This window comes from Crinia signifera, chromosome 2 (assembly GCF_055691185.1).
Source record: "Crinia signifera chromosome 2, ASM5569118v1, whole genome shotgun sequence".
Classification (NCBI taxonomy): Eukaryota; Metazoa; Chordata; class Amphibia; order Anura; family Myobatrachidae; genus Crinia; species Crinia signifera.
Window position 1 is genome coordinate 277,957,002 of NC_139218.1, and position 8,290 is coordinate 277,965,291.

Consider the following 8,290-nt stretch of genomic DNA (forward strand, 5'->3'; position numbering starts at 1 on the left):
TAAAAATAGGGGTATAAGCCGCCGTATTAAACAAACACCTGTAACATGACTGCCAGAGAGAGTGTCTATTAAAGAATTTATTAACGCATATAGAGGCTGTGACATCTTTTTTCTTTTTCCCCATACTACCAATACTAGGTGTATTACCAGATGCTATTAAGCACAAGATTTTTCATACCTAGGGGAATCGAATCATTTCACTGCCTATAATCATTGGTAATCATACCTCTGATAACATCAGTGCTTGAATGACAGATTAAGTGTGTGACTAAATTACCAATTTCCCTGGAATTAAACCAGTCCAAGGATCACACTACATTTTAATATCTAAATATCAAATTATTTTTGTGCCATTTATTTTAAATAAAGTCTAAAATAAAAGCTATGTTTTAATTTTATCATATTACATCTTTAAACAAACGAGTGCGCCCAAAAAGCGTTTTTTCTTTCTTTTGTCGGACTCTTCCTCTGACGAAAAAAACCCCAGTGTTCACCATTGATTCTAAACGCTGGGCGCACCGCCAACCAAGCAACTACCAGAATTTGTCAAGTATAGTAGTTCATTAAGTTGGTACAAAAATCATTACACAGATTACAAGTCTGTGCGGATCTTCAACCCCTTTCTTATCTACTAGAATTTCCTGAGGCCTTTCTCAGCTCCAAGATCCAGCACGACATTTTGGTATTGGCACCATATACAGACTTTGCTTATACATAGAATTTTTGCTTTTGTGCTCTCTCTCAACTTCCTCATTCAGGCCTTGTCAACCCAAAATCAATCAATGTCAACGTTTAGTTTGAGAAATGAACTAGCATCCAAAAGAAGGACTGACAACCTGGATAATATCTTTCCTACTACCGTCAATGAGAACGTGCCAGATTCCAACTGGAATGATGACATCACCAGACTAAAATTTACATTACAAAAACAAATTAGAACAAATTGGGACCTAACCAGCTTAGAAAATTATTGCAAACTAAAAATTACCCCACGAGGTCTTAGACCAAGGACCTTTCCAGCGTTTGAGTTATGCACCGAAAACCTCAAAAAAGAGTGGGAAAATAGCCTTTTGAAGTGTTCCCAGGAATTGATGGGAATCTTAATCCAACATAATCACCTTGTGCTAGAGTCCATCTCTAAAGAAGTTGAAGCATTAGGTAAGAAATTGGAACCATGGGAGACGAATACTTCCTTCCAACTCCACTTTGAAAAAAACAAAAAAGATCTAGAGGAGTATGAAAAAGTAATAATTGAAAGGAAGAGAAATAAATTCCATCGTGACCAAACTGACTTCCACACAGGACGAGTCTTCCGCTGGACGAAGCGAAATCAACGCAGGGACCTGAACCGACACCAGCCATCCACATCTGAGACAGATTACTCCAGCACGGATGAGTTAAGTGAGGACAGTCACCAAAGAGAGGATCCCATACCCAGAAGACCGACCAACCATTTCTACCACTCACAATCAATCGGAGCAACTCAATCCATACCGGAACCTTTTTTAGAGTACAGCAGAGGCCGAGGCCCCAAACAAAACGAAAGACCAGACGCAGTAAAAAGAAGAGGAAGAAGAAACGCATCACGATGGGGGCCGCACATACCGAACCGATATCCCCTGAGGGGCACGGAGACACAAGAACAGACATATCACAACTTCAGATAATTAACTTATCTGAACATACCCTAACAGCAATACAAGAACAAGTTCTCCAAAAAGGTTTAACTTTCTGCCCCACATCCTCTTTCGACAGATTCCAATGGGAAACTAATCTGCAATTATTTAGTAGGAAATTACTACTTACCAAATTTCATGCTAAAAAAGATGACAGTATCCTCCACAACACCACATGGACCAATCAAGAATTGGAAGCCCTACAAGCTTTGGAGGAACTTGGTGACACCACCACCCATGAACCTGAGAAAAGACCGGTATGCAAGAAAAGATCAACCTTCTTCCCCCCACCAAACATATGCCCTGAGGTACAAGTGTTTACCAAGATGGTTGCCCAGGACTTTGATAAACTGTACAAAAAAAGGAAACATCGGATACATATTGGTAACACCAATAAAAAGGAAAGGAAGGCAATTAAAGAACTAAGAGAATGGAAGGATGTCCAAATCAAGCCCTCGGACAAGGGGGGCAATATAGTTATATGGCCCCACTCTCTATATCTACAGGAAGCCAACAGACAGTTGGATGATGTCACCTGCTACACCAAGACCATGTTCAATCCCACATCAAATTTCCAAATTGCATATAATCGGCTTATTGATGGTGCATTAAAGGACGATGTCATCACCAAAAATGAACATCAATTCCTACAAACCCCTAACCCACGTGTAGCAACTTTTTATTTGCTACCAAAGGTTCATAAAAACCTACACGAACCTCCCGGACGCCCAATTGTATCAGGGAATGGAGCATTAATAGAGAAAGCATGTGTCTTTCTAGACACACATCTTAGACAACATGTCATATCTTTGCCCTCCTACACACAGGACACTGCAGACGTTTTGAAAAAACTACATGATGTCTACCTGGATGAGGAAGAAATACTGGTCAGCATGGACGTTGAAGCACTTTACACCTGCATCAGTCATGACCTGGGTATCAAGGCAGTAAAATATTTCCTTGAAATGGACAACATTGGTGATTTTCAGCTGTTTCTATTGGACCTTCTAAATTTTGTCCTACACAAGAATTACTTTACATTCAATAACAGATACTACATCCAAGGGAGGGGGACGGCAATGGGGGCGGCCTGTGCCCCCACATACGCCAACCTCTTCCTTGGATGGTGGGAGCGAGAGGTGGTATTCAGCGAATCAAATCAGATCTATGATAACTGCATCACAACATGGATGCGTTACATAGACGACATTTTTTTGATATGGAGAGGTACCGAACAACAACTCAAAGAATTTGTTAACCATTTGAACACTAATACCTTAAACCTCAAACTGACGTATACCCAGGACCGTTCCAGCATTTCGTTTTTGGACCTAAAAATTTACAGAGGTGCTCAGAACATGATAGAAACAGAACTTTTCCGCAAGACAACGGCTACCAACAGCCTCCTCCATCAGTCAAGCGCGCATTTCCCGCCTACTGTTAATAACATTCCAAAAGGAGAGTTCTTAAGGTTACGCAGGAACTGCTCAAATGATGAAACCTTCAAATCCAACTGTAAAGATCTCACCAAGAGATTAAGGGACAGAGGATATTCCAATAGGTCAATTAAGAAAGCAGAAAAAACCGTCACCCAGACAGATCGATCCAGAATGCTATTCCAAGACAAGGGAACCTCAGCAAAACCCATGGACAATACCATCAGGTTCGTGGGCAACTACTGCTCAGAATGGAAAGAAATTAAGAACATCATACAAAACCACTGGCCCATAATTCTCAGTGACAGCGACCTGGCCGCAAAGGTGAAACCACAAGTAGACATGAGTTGGAGGCGTGCCCCAAATCTAAAAGATCAATTAGTGCACAGCCATTTCACTAATACAACGACCAAAGCTCCACTCCTCAAAGGTACCCATCCCTGTGGAGGCTGTAAAATTTGCCCCCATGTCGACAAAACACTTACAATAAATGATAAATATGACAATACCATCACAATCAAAGACTTCTTCAATTGTAAGAGCAAAAATATCATATATTGTATAACATGTGAGTGCAATATGAAGTACGTGGGACTGACTACAAGGATGCTCAAGCAGCGAGCCTTAGAACATCTTGGCAACATCCGCAATGCTCCATCAGACATCATTAAAATGAAAAAACTGACAACGGTCGCCAGGCATTTCTTAAAAAAACATGAAGGAAAGCCAGCTGGTTTCCAGATACGAGGCTTGGAACAGATCCATTTAGGATTAAGGGGAGGAGACTTGAATCAAATACTCCTTCAAAAGGAAAGTAAATGGATTTTCAGTTTGGGATCTTTGGCCCCTGACGGCCTGAATGAGGATATCAAATATGGATCATTTCTAAAATAAAATCATCATTATGTATATTTCCTGATTTACAACCTAACAGTGGGCAATGCCCACTTATCAACCAATTTCTGATAACTGACCTCACCAATGGTTTCCACACACTCACTTCTGGTTATTCCTTCTCACACACCCAATGATCGGGCACCATATATCGTGTGATCTCACGTTTAATACTGGAATCTGCTCCAGCATCACCCAACCTATCATCATCCTCACAATCATAGATCTCATTAATCCAACCGATCTCACCATGCAATTTCACCTAGGGGTGTAGATTCTCCCCATCAGCACGTTACCACTCACGATTTATATTGTTTTGTTTTGTTTTGTTTAGTCACTTTTGGCACCAACCTGCTAGCACAAATAATTCCAAAAAAAGACATTCCCCGGATATGCCAATCCAGACCCATGAGAAATCATGCGGTCTCACCAAAACCTACTATAACCTAATTAATAGTATACATAATTATTTACCACTGATTATCAATATCACTATAATATTACTCACTCCCCAACCTTCACCATACCCCGAGGTCAATTACTCCATACCAGCCAATCTCTACAAATAAAAAAATGTTGAATGACAGAATGAATGTGTAATACGTACACACCAGCCGACATAATCTCAAAATATATGCGTTCTGCATATACCAACCAGTTATAATGCGCAACTTGATATGTTTGCGTCTCATGCATCTATGTACACAGGCGAGGATTCCTTACAAGCCAATTACTCCTTAAAAGCCAAATTTCTCAAAATAATAAAAATGAAAAATGTTGAGTGATCTAAAGAATACCCGATACAATGATACCAGCCGATATCATCTTAATATATATGCGGTTTGCATATACTAGCCAAATCATACCATGCAACCTATAATAATATATATGCATCTCATAACAAAAACGTTTAATCAGTGTATCCAGGAGAGGAACAAATATTCGTTGAATCAAACCAATACAGCCCCATTCAAGACCTGATTGGTCAAAAAGGCTGTCCATCAAAAAGAGAGAGAATAAAGCAAGGGCATTTGCCCTCATCTAAAATGGCACTGCAAGAAGAAGCCCTATAGGCGAAACACGTGTCCACAGCCCCGATGTCCAGCCTCTCACCTCTCTGACCGTCCACCTGATACTGGCAGCAACTTTCAGCGTCCACACGCCGCCGCCGACACACTCCTCAGGGAGCTCCGGCTCTGACAGCGAGGTCAGGTATCTAGACTTCCACGCGCCCAGCTCCGGCGCAGAGTATCCGGCCGGTCTCTGCTCACAGCTTCGCCGCCAGCCAGCGCGACAACCTACGATCCCTATCTCCGTCAAAACCGCTAACTCAGGCAGCGGCATCAGGTTAGACAAGCGCACCGCTACTGCTGTAAGCAGTCGGTCAGCGCTCCCTGTACGGACAGCTATACCTGTCCAATTTGTGATTATCTCCCCTTGGAGATGTGCTTTACCAATTATTCATGAGCTCTCTTTGAGCAAACTGGGTTTGTACTATCTATACCCATCATCAGACTGCGTTCAGCAATTCTGATATTGTGCGCAGATTGTCTGTCATCACAGCGTGTATATCGTTACAAAAGAAGCAACTTGCAACTATTATAGATGAGTGATCAGACACAGTTACTTTGTTACTTCGTATCCCATGGAGATCTAATGTATCCAGTGAAATACAGGAATTGTATAATGTCTGTCTGACGCCACTATCTCTCCGCAGCTGCTTAATTATTTGGTGACAACTTAAACTGCTAATTATTAATTGTGCTACCATCTCTGATGCTGACTGTCTCCTTCAGTTTTGTGTAACACACAGAACTGCTCCTTTCGGGTTTTTTTACTCCCCAGCAGTTATAGCACTCAGTAACCAACCCCCCTTTTTGCATTAATACTAGCACTATCACAAAAATTAAAAATAAATATTTAATTATTGTTTTTTTCAGAGACAGTGTGACTCAGGTGTTGCGCCTGCTGAGCCACCTCCCTTTGCAGCCCAACAGGTTATTTGTGATCAGATACCAAACCCTAATATACTGCCACCATACCCCACTGGTCTGCCCAAACCCTCCCCGAACTTGGAAGCCAAGCAGTGGAGGGCCAGGACAGTACCCAGGTGGGAGACCCCTGGGGAAGCCCAGGTGTGGCAATATTAAAAATAGGGGTATAAGCCGCCGTATTAAACAAACACCTGTAACATGACTGCCAGAGAGAGTGTCTATTAAAGAATTTATTAACGCATATAGAGGCTGTGACATCTTTTTTCTTTTTCCCCATACTACCAATACTAGGTGTATTACCAGATGCTATTAAGCACAAGATTTTTCATACCTAGGGGAATCGAATCATTTCACTGCCTATAATCATTGGTAATCATACCTCTGATAACATCAGTGCTTGAATGACAGATTAAGTGTGTGACTAAATTACCAATTTCCCTGGAATTAAACCAGTCCAAGGATCACACTACATTTTAATATCTAAATATCAAATTATTTTTGTGCCATTTATTTTAAATAAAGTCTAAAATAAAAGCTATGTTTTAATATTATCATATTACATCTTTAAACAAACGAGTGCGCCCAAAAAGCGTTTTTTCTTTCTTTTGTCGGACTCTTCCTCTGACGAAAAAAACCCCAGTGTTTACCAAAAAAGTGCGTAATCAATATGCAGTCTTGAAGAAAAACATGACTGAAGGGAAAAATATAATGAAGCGCTGGTGTCACAGCCATTAGCTTCAGTCTCTGTTGTTCAAATAAAGGCTGTTGTTTTGATTCATGCCTGGACTGTTTGTACTAAGGTCTCTGCAATTTAATGATTTTTAAAGATAACAAGCTGTACAAACAGGTTTGCTAATCCAAAACAGATTTGAAAGTACTGAGCTGACCTACATTAGCTGGCTGTGCCTTAGCAAAAAGCATTATAAAGTGTTAAAGCAATTTTTAATTAAGTTTTATAAGCTTTTATCCATCAATTTCACTTTATGTTATATTTACATGTCTTCCACATGTTATTATCCTCATCCCCTTTATCATCATCAATGGTGGTAGCATTAGTAGTAATAGTAGTAGTAGTAGTAGTAGTAGTAGTAGTAGTAGAAATGATAGCAGTGTATTTTCACACTGCTATGCTTACCAATTCCAGACTGTACCTCCCCACTCCACTGTCCTGATTCTGTGGCAACGTCTGGATTCGCTGATGCATTAAGGAGTGGGTTATAATGTAAAATAGGGCTATGGAGAACGGAAGGGCAGAAATGTGTATGGCTAGTCATGGCTAGTATAGATCAGGGGCTTAGTTTTTTCTGTTCATATTTTCCCTGTATAGACAGCTGACCTGTATGTGCACAATTGGATTGGTGAAGATCCAGCAAATCCTGTCCACCTTTGCCGGTCTCTAAAGTCTAAGTTTAAGTAAGGGCATATCAGGATTACATAGTGCTTTCATAAGACAGCAATGGCAGAACTGGTCTTGTGGTCGTTTTAATAAATGAGGAACCACAACTCTTGAATTTGCCCACACATTGTATAGCGCACAGAGTATTACAGTAATATAATTTCTATTTACATAAATATATGTTTCATTCTTATGTGATCTCAAATAGTCAAAATGTATATATGTATGGATATCAGTCTTCCTATGTGGGTGCCATATTTCAAAAATACAATAAGGCGGGGGTCCAATAAATAAGCAACATAATTGTTCTAAGGGGGGGATTCTCTTTTTGGGCATTCCCACTCAATGTACCGCCTGCTGTGGGGCGAGAAGGGGGCGTGGCCGCAAGAAGTGGCCCGGAATAGTCAAGCAGCGGCTGTGAGCTTGGCAATTCCCGTCCGTTCTCGGCAGAACGAGCCCGACTGCTTGTGAAGTCGGGCTCGTTCTGCGAGATTCCCTGCTCTATGCTGTCGAGGAAGACAGCATTGAATAGGGCCCAGCAGCCATATCCCCCGACGGGAGGTGCTCGCCGGTGATTGAATATCCCCCTAATTTGGGACAGTGGAAGTTTATGCAAGGGTTCTCTATCTGGCTGGTGTCAAAGAGGGTAACATAACACTAGCATGTTTTCTGCTGATTTCCTGCTTTAGCCACTATACTGTATGTAAAGCTGCAAATTGAGCTGTCAATTTCTGACATTTCATAAAGTCAGAATTTAGATATTATGACAATGGCAGTAAATGACTGAGATGAAACACTTTCTTATGTCTGTAAATCTGCTTTGGAACCCATTGTACTGTTTTAATTATAAATGTGGGTACTCTTTACCTAGAAGGGCGCCCATCGCGGCCATCG

General features: G+C 41.0%; 1 pseudogene; it reads left to right on the forward strand.

The window, feature by feature from the left end:
• Positions 1-6,034: 6,034 nt before the first annotated feature.
• Positions 6,035-6,153, forward strand: LOC146061224 (5S ribosomal RNA; annotated as a pseudogene).
• Positions 6,154-8,290: the final 2,137 nt, after the last annotated feature.